The sequence below is a fragment of the Rissa tridactyla genome, chromosome 2, assembly GCF_028500815.1.
Source record: "Rissa tridactyla isolate bRisTri1 chromosome 2, bRisTri1.patW.cur.20221130, whole genome shotgun sequence".
Lineage (NCBI taxonomy): Eukaryota > Metazoa > Chordata > Aves > Charadriiformes > Laridae > Rissa > Rissa tridactyla.
The window spans coordinates 63,325,467-63,338,961 of NC_071467.1; the positions used below are offsets into that span (position 1 = coordinate 63,325,467).

The window sequence follows — 13,495 nt, forward strand, 5'->3', positions numbered from 1 at the left end:
ATCAAGTCCTGTTAAGCACAAATTGTTCACTATTGACCCAATTATCTAACTTGTGTGTGTACTTACCTGCCCACACGTACTCTGGCGAATGCTATAATTACCTCGATGAATCACAAATAGAATTTTCATTTTACCTTGCAAGTACCGGAAAGCAGTGGCTAGAGCATGACTTGATTATATAAATGCTACCTTATTTCCAGGAATGACGACAGAGCTGGGGAAAAGTATCGTTAAATATAGCTCTAAATGAGCCACTCTGTTCTGCAGATAGAGAGAAAATAAAAATCAGAAAAACACAGTGAAAGAAGATGACAAAAGAGTAAATACCTGCAAAAAAAAAAAAAATCACCAAAGTCTGATGTAAAGGCTGAAGACAAAAAAACCCACCAATATGCTTAAATTGAAAGCCTTCGTAGGAAGGATTTTAAAGTGGGAAGACAGAAAACATATTACATAATGTAATACTAAAAGGCAGGAAACATGCAGCTGTGATTCTTCTCCTCCAGTTTCCTAATGTACTTAAAGCCTCTCATTTCCACAGAGACTATACATATGAAGCCACTGAAAAGCTCCAGCTTTTTCTCCCAGTGTCCATTCTAACTTACACTCTGCAGATTACCTCCAGATCCCTTTTCAGAAGGGCACTTGCTTGAAGTCCCATGTGATTGGAGGATACAACCTTTTTTTTTTTCTTACATATATGGCAAATTCTAGCTATGTTCTGCCTTCTGACAACTTTTCAAATAATGGAAACCAGAAGATGAGAAGGATGTGAGAACATTTGTAAAGCTATTAAGAGAGCTAGATGACAGTGTCCTTGAGTTTTGCACAGTAGGACCCAAGAGATAACACCAGCTTTGGTTTCATTTGGTTTACTTTGGCTTTCCTTTTTTAAAAGAAATGTTAGAAAACACTCTATTTCTAGTATTTTTTCTAATTGTAATTATTCTATTGCTATTCTAAGCAATATATTATTCTATATATATATAATTATTCTATAATACATATATAATTATTCTATTGCTATTCTAAGCAATATTTGCTTAGAAATTGATCAGTGAACTTCCAGCTACTGTAGCTACATCTCCACAGAGTGGTATCATGATTTATAAGGGCAGCTCTATTTAGAAAAATGTTTAAGCAAATATTCATGGGAGTTTTCTTGGGAGGTAAACATGTGCCTTCTGAAACAGCTATTGATGATCATGGTAACTTTTAATCTACCTGAGGATTATTACATTACCAATCAAAAACATTTTTTTAATTTAAATCCACATCTTGTAATTATAAATTTTAAACATATCTAGAAAAATAATATATATTTGGATATAGCTTATGTTCCAATGCGTGAGACTGAATTTGAGGTTCCGTTTGACTCTTAAAATGTTGATTCTCTCTTTTTAAATCTCGATTAGAAGTTACTAGGAGGTGGGAGGGTTGTTTTGTTTTTTTAATTTCTTTATACTTTTAGAGGCAGAAGGTACTATTTTTCCTAGGACAATTCATAGTCTGACCTTGATAAGAACACATGAGAACAAATGCAAAACCATTTTCTAAAATTTGAAAAGACAGGAGCATCAAGTAACATGGCTTTGTCAAGAACAAAGCTTGTTAAACCCATCTAAATGCCTTTATGGCAAGGTAAGAGGCCTTACGAACAGAGGGGATGCTGTAGGTGTTACACAGTTCAACCTCTGGCACTGTTTCACATGGCATTTTCCAAACTAGCTAGAGCAAATAAGTCTAGCTGAAATTGCTGTTATATGGGTGCAAAATAAAGAAAAAAACAACTTATAGGGTATCAGTGGTTCACAGCAAAACTGTGATGAAGGATGAATTAGGTTACAGGGGTCTCTCCAGGATCTGGTACTCTTCACTACTGTCAGCAGACTATGGTAAAGATAACAGGCTTATGAGATTGGAGGAAGATATGAAGCTGGAACAGACTGCAAATACACTGAGGGAAAGATTATAACTCCAAACAAATTAGAAAAATGACCTAAAAAAAAAAAACAGGAAAAGAAAAATCATTAAAGATACATGTTTATGGGAATAATCCAACTTGCACAAACAGAGAATGGTAAAACCAACCTTAAAATTTAGTCCATAGTGAATCACGACCTGAAAACAATCAATGTAGTGCTTTAAAAAAACTGCAGAACACCATGCAGAATGCATAAACGGGGACATAACAGACCGGTAATGCATCTTCTTCAGTCTGCACTTTTAAGTCTTCAATCATAAAATCTTGCCCAGTTTGGGGTTCCACAGTTCAGAAAGAGCACAGTCAACTGCAAACAATTCAGAGAATGATCAGAGATCTCAGAAACATATTCTATGAGAAAAGGCCACTAGGAAGGCTGAGGAGAAATATGAAAACTCTCTTCAAATGAATAAATGGATGTTACAAAGAGGAAAAATATTAAGTAGAAGTAATGGGGTGAAATTGCAGCAATTAGACATTTAGGAAAATTTTCTAGCTGTGAAGAAGGTGGAACATCAAAACATATCCCCTGAGTAGATGTCTTCTATAACTGGAGACCTTTAAGGATACAATAAACAAGCACCTATCAAAATTTTCATTTATTTATATGTGCTTGTTCCACCATGAAAAGAGATTACCTAGGTGATCTCTGAAAGGCCCATCAGATCTTATTTTTCTCGTTTCTTTAATTCTATGACTTGTTTTCAAATGGAAGAAAGGGAAGAACACAAAAGAAAATGGAAGCATACAACAGATTTTTTAATTATTACTTATATAAAACAAATTTTCAACATTCATGTAAATATGAAAGTTAAAACAAAACATTGAAAAATATTTACTTGTTCATTAGCACTACTGCAGAATACCACTCCTTGTAAGAATAGTCATGATTTTATTTTTTACCTCAAGAAACATGATTCCCCCTCCCTCCACCCCATAAAAGAGACAGGATGCACCTCTGGTTTATGCAATTTGGAGGTGAAAAATCATTGTTCCTAAATTAATCACTTTACATGCTATTTCAAATGGAATCTAGGACCATACTACATATGAACGTGGCATAAGTAAAACAGGCAAACTGGTATGAACAACTCTATATTATCACAGAACTTTATATCAAGAAAATCTTTTGTAGTTTAAACTTGTAGTATAAATCATAGTATAAACTTGTCAAAGTATTTACTCACTAACAACGATCAGCTTTAAAACCAATTATGTAATTTAATATCCATCCCAGACTCATTCAAGCAAGGACATAATAATACCTGTTTTCCAAAGTAGACTATATCTGCATATTTTAAGATATTTCCACAAATATACAAAATCTTATTCCTTTCCTACCTTTGCTTAAACTGTCTCCTGATGACTGAAAAGATGTTCTACATTGGGATTCTTCCCATCCTACTCTACAATTATGCACTCTTCTGCTGTAGTAAGGTCACATTTCTGTAAGAAAAATAGTTTTGATTGTATGCAATAGAAAAGTCCACCACTTGCTAAATGCAAAGCAGACCTAAAACCCAACAGTCTCTTGTATTTTATGAACAAGAGGAGAAAAAACAATTGTAATGGTTGCTTAAAAGTATTTATCCACAAAATATAACAGAAAAGATCAGCTAAATGTTAAAAAAAAAATCTAGTTTAATCAGGTTTCTGTTCAACAGTGAGAACAACACACAAAAATAAAAACCTGCAACTCTTACTCTAATTACATTTAAAATACAGCCAAATGTTCCAGTTTTCTTTCAAAATCTGAAGAGTTTTTCCTTAGAGTCAAAACCGGTGAAACACTTTGTCATCATCTGATGTTAATTAATGGCTTTGTATTGACCTCAGTGAGCACAGATGTTTTGCAAGGTGCATTCTGTTAAAAGCTATTGATAGTCTAAACACTTCATAGTAACTAGCTCTATCTTCCTCCTCCTTGCATTTCTCACACCCTGAACTAATTAAAACTAGGAATGATTAATAGTAATTTAATGGAAAAGGCAATAATCTTCACCTTTACTGAAATTGTTTTGACTTGGTACGACAGTTATATTTTCCAAGCTAATCTCTAAAATACATAATGAAGAGCACTAGATGTAAAGAAGGTTAAAATGTGAAATCCAGAGCGAAGACAACCACTGCAGATGCAATCGTTCACAGGAATGCAGAGTGGCTGTGGGAAGTAGAGTTGAACTTATTAATTAACCATTGCTATTAGTTTAACAGCTCAAAGCAATGTTTTGCTGAATCAAGATACTACTTTTTTGCTAATATGTAGGCAGGCATTCCAACAGAGAGCATCATGTCTTTCCTACGGCACTCAGAAGCACATATATTACGAAACATTCCTGTTTGCATGCAATCCCAGCAACAGCCCCCACCCTAAGCCTAGGCTGTCGCACGTGGACATGCACAAACATCTATTTTGAGAAAAGAAGTCTATGTTTTATAAAGCCAAGAGGTTAATACTCAGCCTCGTGTTCCCACAAATTAATAAGCTTCAGCGAGTTTAAGTCGATGGACTTTTAGAGCAAACCAAAAAGTACACAAAAGACTCTCCAGCAGTCAATAGCCTCACAGCCCTCACATAACCTGAAGAATTGGGTCTTCCACCACATGCTGTCATAAATGGTGATGATTTGTGATGCACGACAGCCCCAGCAAAAGCAGCTTTAGTGAGAAGAGAGTAATCAGAGCCTCAGTACAGTTAACCCCTGCTTTCTATCAATTAAAGCCATCAAATTTGATATGCTTTTGTAACCCTCCAAATTTCCAGTCCCTAAAATCTCTGCTGCTGTCCCACAGCGATTGGAATTCACTGGTACCAAGCACTCACTGTTGTGGAGATGGAGAAACAGTTCTGCAGCTGCACTTGGAGATAAATCTGGAAGAGGAAGACTTGTATAAACTTGCAGTGCTCCTCCCCAACGCCTCTGACAGCTGTAATCTCACACCTCTGTCTATGACCATCTTCCCCACCTTTCTGCCACGTACAGGTCTTGCGGCACAAATTACGGAGTGAAAGGAGTGCACCTCTTTCAATATAAAGTTTAGCACCTTGCTTAAGACTACTTTTACCAGCAGCACTGACTCAGTACTGGTCTTTATCCAGAAGCAGCTGAGGTACCAATATGTTTTGTTTTGTTGACTTTGCAGTGATAGCAATAACTTCAAGCAGGAAGATGGTAACCATCCATTGGTGGGGACAATGAAGTCTTAAACCACTGCAGCTGTTTCCTAAAGGATTTCAGGCAGAATCATAACCGAACTTCCAAGCTATATCTGGCCTACTAAATTAAAACTGCCAATCCTTGAAGCCAGCTGACAAGGATCAGCCTGCATTTATGGTGGTAAAATCTTTTAGCCTCTTATATTGTTGGGAGTTCAACCTGATGCATTTCTAACATTATTCATGCCCAGGTACTGTTTCAGAGTGATGTACTCCAGTGCCTGGCCACCTTCCTAGGGAATAAATTACATGCACAGATGTAGATACAGAATCCTTTTAGGTATTGTCAAAACCCATCTTACAGATGCATGGGTTGGTGTTCAGGCTGTGCTAGGTGGGGAGTGCCATTTTCTTTTCCTCATACCTTTAAGGTGTTGAGGTGCAAGACATTTCTGCCAGTTCTTTATGTAATAATATATCAACATCCTATCTTTTTGGATAGGATATTTGAATGTATCATACGATCATACATTTTGGTCCTTTTCATTCTTAAACTTGCAAGACCAAGCATCAGAGCCATAAAATAATATCAAATTTTCATTCAACACCCTAAATGGTGAGTCTTAGTTTGTTTACTCTTAAGACTGACACTACAAAATGTCAGACTTTCCTTACGCACACTTTTTTCCCTAGCTCAGGTTTATTTATATTTTTAAAAATACTTGGATCAAGTGGCATATAAAGCAAACAAATCAGGTAAAGCAAACAAATCGGGTAAACCAAAACCAGGTCGAAGGACTAATACTATTTTCCCCTCAGTGGAGAGATAGTAAAATATAACCACCTGGTGTCACAGGACTCTTCCTGGAATTTAATCAAAGAAGGGCTGAAAATCCCACAAACAAAACCAAGAGATACTGGACATTTCCAGAGGGACATGTTCATGAGTTTTCTAAATTGACTACAGGGGTTTTTTTGTTTGTTTTTCCAAATTACATTTTGATCCCCAGCTAGAATGAGTCTCTGAAGCTGGTGCACTGTGCCTGTACTTTTTCCACTCTTCAGCTTGTGAACAGCTTACTGAAAATCACCTGTATTTATGCCAACATCGCCAAAATGACAGCCAGCTTTGGCAGCCAAACAGCTGAGCCAGATGCTCCAATGCAATTTCTGGAAACTGAAAATAAAAATACAACAATTCAGAAACCTGACAGGGAAGAACTAGTACTAAAAAATGCCTTAGCTGATCTCCAGAGCACAGAGCACAAGAAGACTCCAGGTTTGGAGGAGCTCAGGCAGAGCAGCATGGAGTTACTTCAGCATGGGCTGAGTGTGCTGGTTTTTCCTAGTTCCCAAACAAGTTTCACAAACAGTGGTGAGCTCCTGGTTGCTGGATATAGATTGATGGCAGTCTCTATGTTTGCTAACATAAACCCTATCTTAGTTACATATAGATTACACTGAAGTTTTAATAATTCTGTCCACAAAATAAGCATTCCTTTATTCTATCATAACTGGGCTTTTCTAGAGAAGACACAGAAATCTTGCCCCACAAAGGCTGGGGTTTTTTTTTGTAGGTGCTCTGTAGCACGATGCATTGCACTGTTGCACTCACATTAACATACCCCCGTGTGTGTTAATCAAGATACTTAACAGGGTACAATGTATAATGTTTCTACATTTCATTTTTCACACATGCTTTTTGTACCTCAAGTATAGCAAAATATCCTATATTGGATAGAGGGCAACTGCTGTTGTGGGTTTTTTTTTTTTCACGTGGTATTTACTTTTTCCTTTCCCACATAACAGAAGAAAACTTTGGTAACCTTCCTTCTTTTTGGTACCAAAAGGGTGTTCAGAAGTTTTGTGATACTAACACTATTCTCCCCACTCCAAAGAATGAGTCTAGCAGGGTAACTTCATTTTGCAGGAAAAAGTCTGGGAATTTTTCCATGATGTAACTTGTTTCCTTTATGTATCTATATCTATACCCATGGAAAAGAAATTGTCATCCTGCTTTAGCCCACTCCAACCAGGGATCTCTATCAAAGAGAAGGCTCAGGAAGACATACTTTCCAACATCCATATTGAAGTGTGATGATACAAGGAATATTTTTATTTCTTCTTTCCCATTAATGCCTCCACCACCACGAACACACAGTATTTGAATTTCCAGCACTAAGTGTGGGGGGGGTAGCTTTAATATTTTGAAGCATGAAAGTACTTCCTTTTAAAAAAATTCCACCAAGTGATATTCAGCCAAGTATCAAATTATTCTACTATTGTAAAGATATGCATCTTGGATGAAGTCATCATTGACAAAATACTTACCCTACCCATAGGCTTTCACTTAAGCCGCAACAAATTAAATAAAATTCTTCATTATGGAACATAAATTAGATACCACCAGAGTATGGAACGAACTCAGGACAATCATATCCTGGGCTGCAACAAAAGAAGTGTGGCCAGCAGGTCGAGGGAGGCGATTCTGCCCCTTTACTTCGCTCTGGTGAGACCCCACCTGGAGTACTGCATCCAGCTCTGGAGTCCTCAGCACAGGAAAGACATGGAGCTGTTTGGAGTGGGTCCAGAGGAGGGCCGCAAAAATGATCAGAGGGCTGGAGCACCTCTCCTATGAGGACAGGCTGGGAGAGTTGGGGTTGTTCAGTCTGGAGAGGAGAAGGCTCTGGGGGGACCTTATTGTGGCCTTTTAGTACTTAAAAGGGGCCTACAGGAAAGATGGGGACAATTTTTTATCAGGACCTGTTGTGATAGGACAAGGAATAATAGCTTTAAGCTAAAAGAGGGAAGATTTAGACTAGATGGAAGGAAGAAATGTTTTAGAATGAGGAGGATGAAACACTGGGCCAGGTTGCCCAGAGAGGTGGTAGATGCCTGGTCCCTAGAAACGTTCAAGGTCAGGTTGGACGGGGCTCTGAGCAACCTGATGTAGTTGAACATGTCGTTGCTTACTGCATGGGAAGTTGGACTGGATGACCTATAAAGGACCCTTCCAACCCAAACTATTCTATGATTCTGTGTAGCACACAGGTTTGCTCTAGGGAGAAGTGTGACGTTTTCTTTAAGCCAGGATCGTATCAGTGATGTTGTTTACCGGTGGAGTCCACGTACAGCTGCATCTGCACAGCTCAAAATATAACAAACCCCAGTAAGAGAACAAGCCTCTGGGAAAAGAGGAAAATTTTACAGATGAAAAGCAGCTCACCATGAGACTATAACCTGACACCGGGCTCAGAGTTTTGTATCATTTCCTCCCAGTAGCCTTAGAGACAACTTATTAAAAACATGCGTACAAAAGATTTATCTTTTTTGCAATAAACTAAAATAAAATGCTATTCCTTCTCTAGACTTCAAATACTTTAGCACCAACTAAACATTAAACAAGCTCCCATCAGTCAGTGGGAAGTCTTTTAGTAATGCTAATGGGCTTTGCATCAAAACCAATAGAGGTTCCTGTCATTATCACCTGTTATCATCTTATATTTAGAGAGTTACATTCACATATTTATAACACAACTATAATTAGCTGCTAGACTTCCTTATGATCAACATCACTTTAGGCAATGATAAGAAATATTAATCATAGGCATATTAATAAAAATTATATTTAAATGCCAAGGTGTTCGTAGAGTCTCACGTTTGCCATTGGCCTTGCTGGAAAAAGGTGTTGATTTCACCATCCAGTCTCTCAGTAACAGGTAGCCATTTCAGCCATTGCTGCCTGCACCTGAATAACCAGCTTTTCAACAACTGAACTTCTGCTGGAGACAGAATGGAAGAATCAGCAATTCGCCTGCACACCTTCGGTGCAAATGTTGCCTCTCTGGGGAATGTTACGTCTATGTCCACCATATATAGCTAGACAGAGAGGGAAGCATCCAGAATAAGAAATTTTTGCAAAGGTATTGGCTACCAAAATCAGACCAAATTCTGCAGCAAACTCAGCTTAAATCATTGTCTCAGCAGTGCAGAGGAGCTCTGTTTTGTGGGGTTTTTTTTGTTTGGTTTGTTTTGTTTTTAATAAAACTTATCATTCAAGAATAAAAAAGTGCAGGATATTGAACAATGCTGTCAGATATTAGATATCAAATAAGAAATTTTTTTGCCCACCTCTGAGGGACTGTGGCCATGGGCAACCCACACTGGGGCAGGGACACAGGGATAGAGGGACTGCGGCCATGGGCGCCGCGTGCCGGGGCAGAGGAAAACCAGTAAGAAGGGCAGAGGAATAACAGAGAGAAAGGGTTAGACACGGTCCCCAGCATCCTGCACCACCTCACCAGGAGGCACCGAGTGTAACACCCAGCAAAAGGGGAGGCAAGACCACCATGGGGGAGGAGAGACGTTGGAATGAAACCGAGCTGAGGAGGGGGGTGTGGGTGTCTCTGTGTGTGGGTGTGTGTGTTCTTTCCCAAGGTGTTTGATCGTTTATTTTCTGTCTCTTATAACCTGAATCAGTCATGAAAACTTTTTGTTCATTACTAATAATTAGCAAAATCAAGTAAAATTCTAAGCTGAGCTACTTTTGCCTGCAACAGTGGGTGACATAGATACCCTGCCTATACCTACCTATCAGGTAGATACCAATCCTGTCTGACTTTTAGAGTTTGAGGCAAGTTTTCATTGCATTTCACGCCCATTTCCTGTGACTACCATTCTCAACTGAGAGGCACCTGACTTCTGCTCACATTCCGCTCAAATGATAAAGAACCTGAAGTACTGAATTCAGGCTAGGCATAAAGAGCCAGCTGTAAAGAGCAGGGGTTTTCCTGTCCTGGTGTGGTCAGGTTGCCAAAAAGAGCTCCATCTGATCTTCTGCCCTGCCATTCTCCTTGCTATTCGAGATCTCTTAAATTATGGCTTCTGTCACCTGACTGTGTAGGGAAAAGAAAGTCACCTCAAAAATCTGAAGATGGATACAAACGATAACCTGCCACTTCTAACATGCTATTTTGCCAATGAATACAGAACTAAAGCAGTACATACAAATTCTATGTGGGAAAGAAGCTGTCAATCTTACTTCATCAGTATTTTGGGATAAGGAGAGTTTCACACAATCCTCAAGTCACTAGTACCACAGTCTTGATGATTTTTTTTCTTTTTAAAATCTTATGAGTTTAAGTGTGAATGCTCATTTGTTTGAAATATATTAGAATGCCAACATACAGACAATAACAAGCCAACTCTCAGAGAACTATATGAAACAAAATACATCATCACACCCCTCAGAAATTGCATTTTCGCTTGCTTTACTGGGCTTAGATTTTTGTCATGTATTTAGGTCTAGAAATATGAGATTGTAACCATAATACGAAAACAATTAAAAGAGCTGAAACTTGAAAGCACTATAGGTTTAACTGTCAGTAAGAATGAAAACCTGTTTTATTTTTCTGTCATATATAATTTTGGGTTCAGAAATCAACTTACATAATTTACTAGCACAGCGATCATTAGGGATTTAAGGGGACTCTGTAGTGCAGCTGCACATTTTTTGCACGTACATTTTGCTGTCAGCCTAAAAATACTTGTAACTGAAACAATACCCGGCTACCCATGGCCTTTGTGGACCTGACCTAGGCACAAGCTCTTGGGAACTGGTAAGATCTGACATGAAGGAAAACCACAATTTTAGAGGAACTTCATCCACTTTCCATACTAAACATACCCTAACCATATGCCTGTTAGGAAGACAGGTACTGCATATTCATCTCATGACTGCATTCACTGGAGAATTCCACCCAGGGTGGGATTCACCTTATTCTGCCTCCTAAAAGTTCAGCATCTGGTCAAGATCTGTTTACTATGAGAAGTACAGTCATGTGGTGAGTACTCAGAAACCCCCCTGAGCCACTGGGAACGTGATCAAATTCAGCATAAAAGTTTGCAACTATTAGGTATGAGACCTGCATTTGGATGAAGCCTGTGTCATTCCCAAAGGTTCATTATTGGGTTTACTTTCATTTTAGAATCAGGTCCTTCCTCTCCCATGTTGGTACTCGAGACAAATTCATAAAAAAAACCATTTTGACATGTCACATAGTGATTATGAAAGCTCTCTCACATGTGTGAGGGTCTCTGTTAATGAATTAATTCTACATGAAAAATATTTACTAAAAGTGAGTTAAAGTCACTAATATACAAGTGGGATTTTGTCTACTTGCTTTAAAAAAACCAAATGTAATCCATTCTCTCACCCCCCTCCTCCTCGCAACCCTTTAGAAAGTATTTAAGACTACAGCATATATAGTCTAAGAAATCTTAATTATATCAAAAACACAAATCATATGCTAGGTAAAATTCAGAAGCAAAGTTAAAATAACAGGCCAGGGCAGATGAAGAATTTGTAATGGAAACGCAGAACTGTAAAAATTGGAGTCTTTTCATCTTGGATGCAGAAATGATGATTCTATTACATTTGGCATAGGCAGGAGGGGAGGGGGAGGCAAAATACTTTGATACTAGCTAAATTTAGTGCCAGATTCAAAAGCCATGAAGATAATACTGTTGCATTTGAAAAAATGAAAACTTCAGTTTTCATTCCCCACAATACTGATGTTCAGTGTTACAGCTGACTTAACTTTAAATATATTTTTACCCACATCATACCTCATTATTTCCTTGCCAGAGTTGCTCTCTATTTAATTAAAAAAATTAGGCTTTTCACTATAGCTTCTAAAAAAATTCAGTGATTAAAAAATAGGCTTTGAAAATTGAATTCATAAGGTAACAGTTAGCTGAACGTTTTAAAGGACTACCCTGGTGACTTCAACTATAAAAGTAACTCTGTGTCATTTTATTTAAGACTGACTATTACAATCAGAAGATCAAATTGTAAAAATAAAGCTTTTTTAAAAAGTGAAAGATACTTACGTTTTTAAGAGAAACATTTTAAACGTGGACTGGGAAAAATTTTGCATCAGGGGAATGTTTTGGTGCCTTTTGAAGGTTTACTATAAATATTAGGGCTAGGGTTACAATAGGAAGCAAGAAAAAGCTGTCCTGGGAGAAAGTTTGCTTCAGGGCCATGCCTCTAGGGCATAGCCCTAATTTTTAGGGTTATTTTTCGAACATGGGTAAAGGCAAAGAGAAAGCCTAGATTTTTCTATGAGTGGAGCTATCAGGTGTCTATCCTCTCAGGTATATGCTTCCACTACTTCTGAGCTGGGGGAAGCTTTTCTTCACTTACTGAAGTCAGGGGAGGAGTGTCTGTGTTTGTTTAAGGTAAGGTTACTCTCATGTTTCATTGGGTCAAGCTCAGCTACATCAGCTGTATTCTCAGGACAGTCCAGTCATCACTGTTTTGGTGAACTCGACCTCTTCTTCTGATGCCCTTTCATACCAGTGCTCAGCTGTTAACAAAAAAAGGCCACTGGCCATTTGACTTAATATTCATCCATCTATTTTGCAGTTTTAGCAGTTTAACTCACTGCCTTTAGTCATTTTGTTCTATAAATTTTGTCCCAGGAAAGAAATAGGAAGGGAGTAAGAAGCCCTAGTGGTGCTTTGCAGTCAAATTCTCCTTTTACTTGCAGTGGCATCAGTCTGGTATGTTAAGTAAAATAGTGAAGTTATACAATGAGTAATGGGTGAAAACTATTTCACGTCTCCTGAATCATAGCAAATGACATGGTGTTTGCAACAGTTCTTAAATCAGCTCTCCTCTGTCCTGAGAGGCATCTTAATCTTTATCATTACCACACCACCTATTAATTGGTTCAGTACCATTAAGAAACAGCACTATTATTGGAAGATCTCCAGGCATTACAAATGTAAGAGCAACCGTGCTTGTTACAGCCTGACTCTTTCCAACACTGTGATTCCCTTTTTGCCTCTTCCTGGGGTTAATCTTGCTCTGAGATGGATGCTACACAAGCACTTCCTTCACCGTAACCATGGGAACTGAACGCAGAGCGTCATCTGGGATGCGAAGGCTTGACCAATGTTTTTAACTTAAAGTGATGCTTTCTTTTAAGGATCCAGGCCTATTATTATAAAGGTTTTTACAGATTAATGCTTTTCCTGCCTGAAAAACACAGTGAAGGTCAGCTGTTGAAAATATTAATTCTGCATTTCAAGCAGAGATATATAGTTCTGTGAAGAAAACTGTCCTTTTCAGTGAATAACTGCAGCAATAACAAAATAAAACCGTCTATCATAAACGCATGAATTCTTAGTAATCCCATGACCGATTTAAACAATGCACCCATAAAACTGGAAATCTTGAGTTCTCTTTCTGTGTAACCCACCGGCTGTTAATCTTGTTCAAGTCAGACAAACCACCTGTGCCTCAGTCTCTGTGCATTAACCTACATCAAGTACATAAATACCCGGTT

At 38.2% G+C, this 13,495-nt stretch overlaps 1 protein-coding gene across 13 annotated transcripts in view; it reads right to left on the minus strand.

The window, feature by feature from the left end:
• Positions 1-1,687: 1,687 nt before the first annotated feature.
• The window catches only part of FBXO15 (F-box protein 15), a 184,581-nt gene continuing 172,773 nt past the window's right edge, over positions 1,688-13,495 (minus strand). For all 13 annotated transcript variants that reach the window (XM_054190736.1, XM_054190726.1, XM_054190718.1 and 10 more), the window contains 3 exons: positions 3,326-3,430; positions 2,092-2,291; positions 1,688-1,999 (listed from right to left, as the gene is read on the minus strand). The gene's annotated coding sequence lies outside the window, so the exon portion shown is untranslated. The remainder of the gene's footprint in view (positions 2,000-2,091; positions 2,292-3,325; positions 3,431-13,495) is intronic.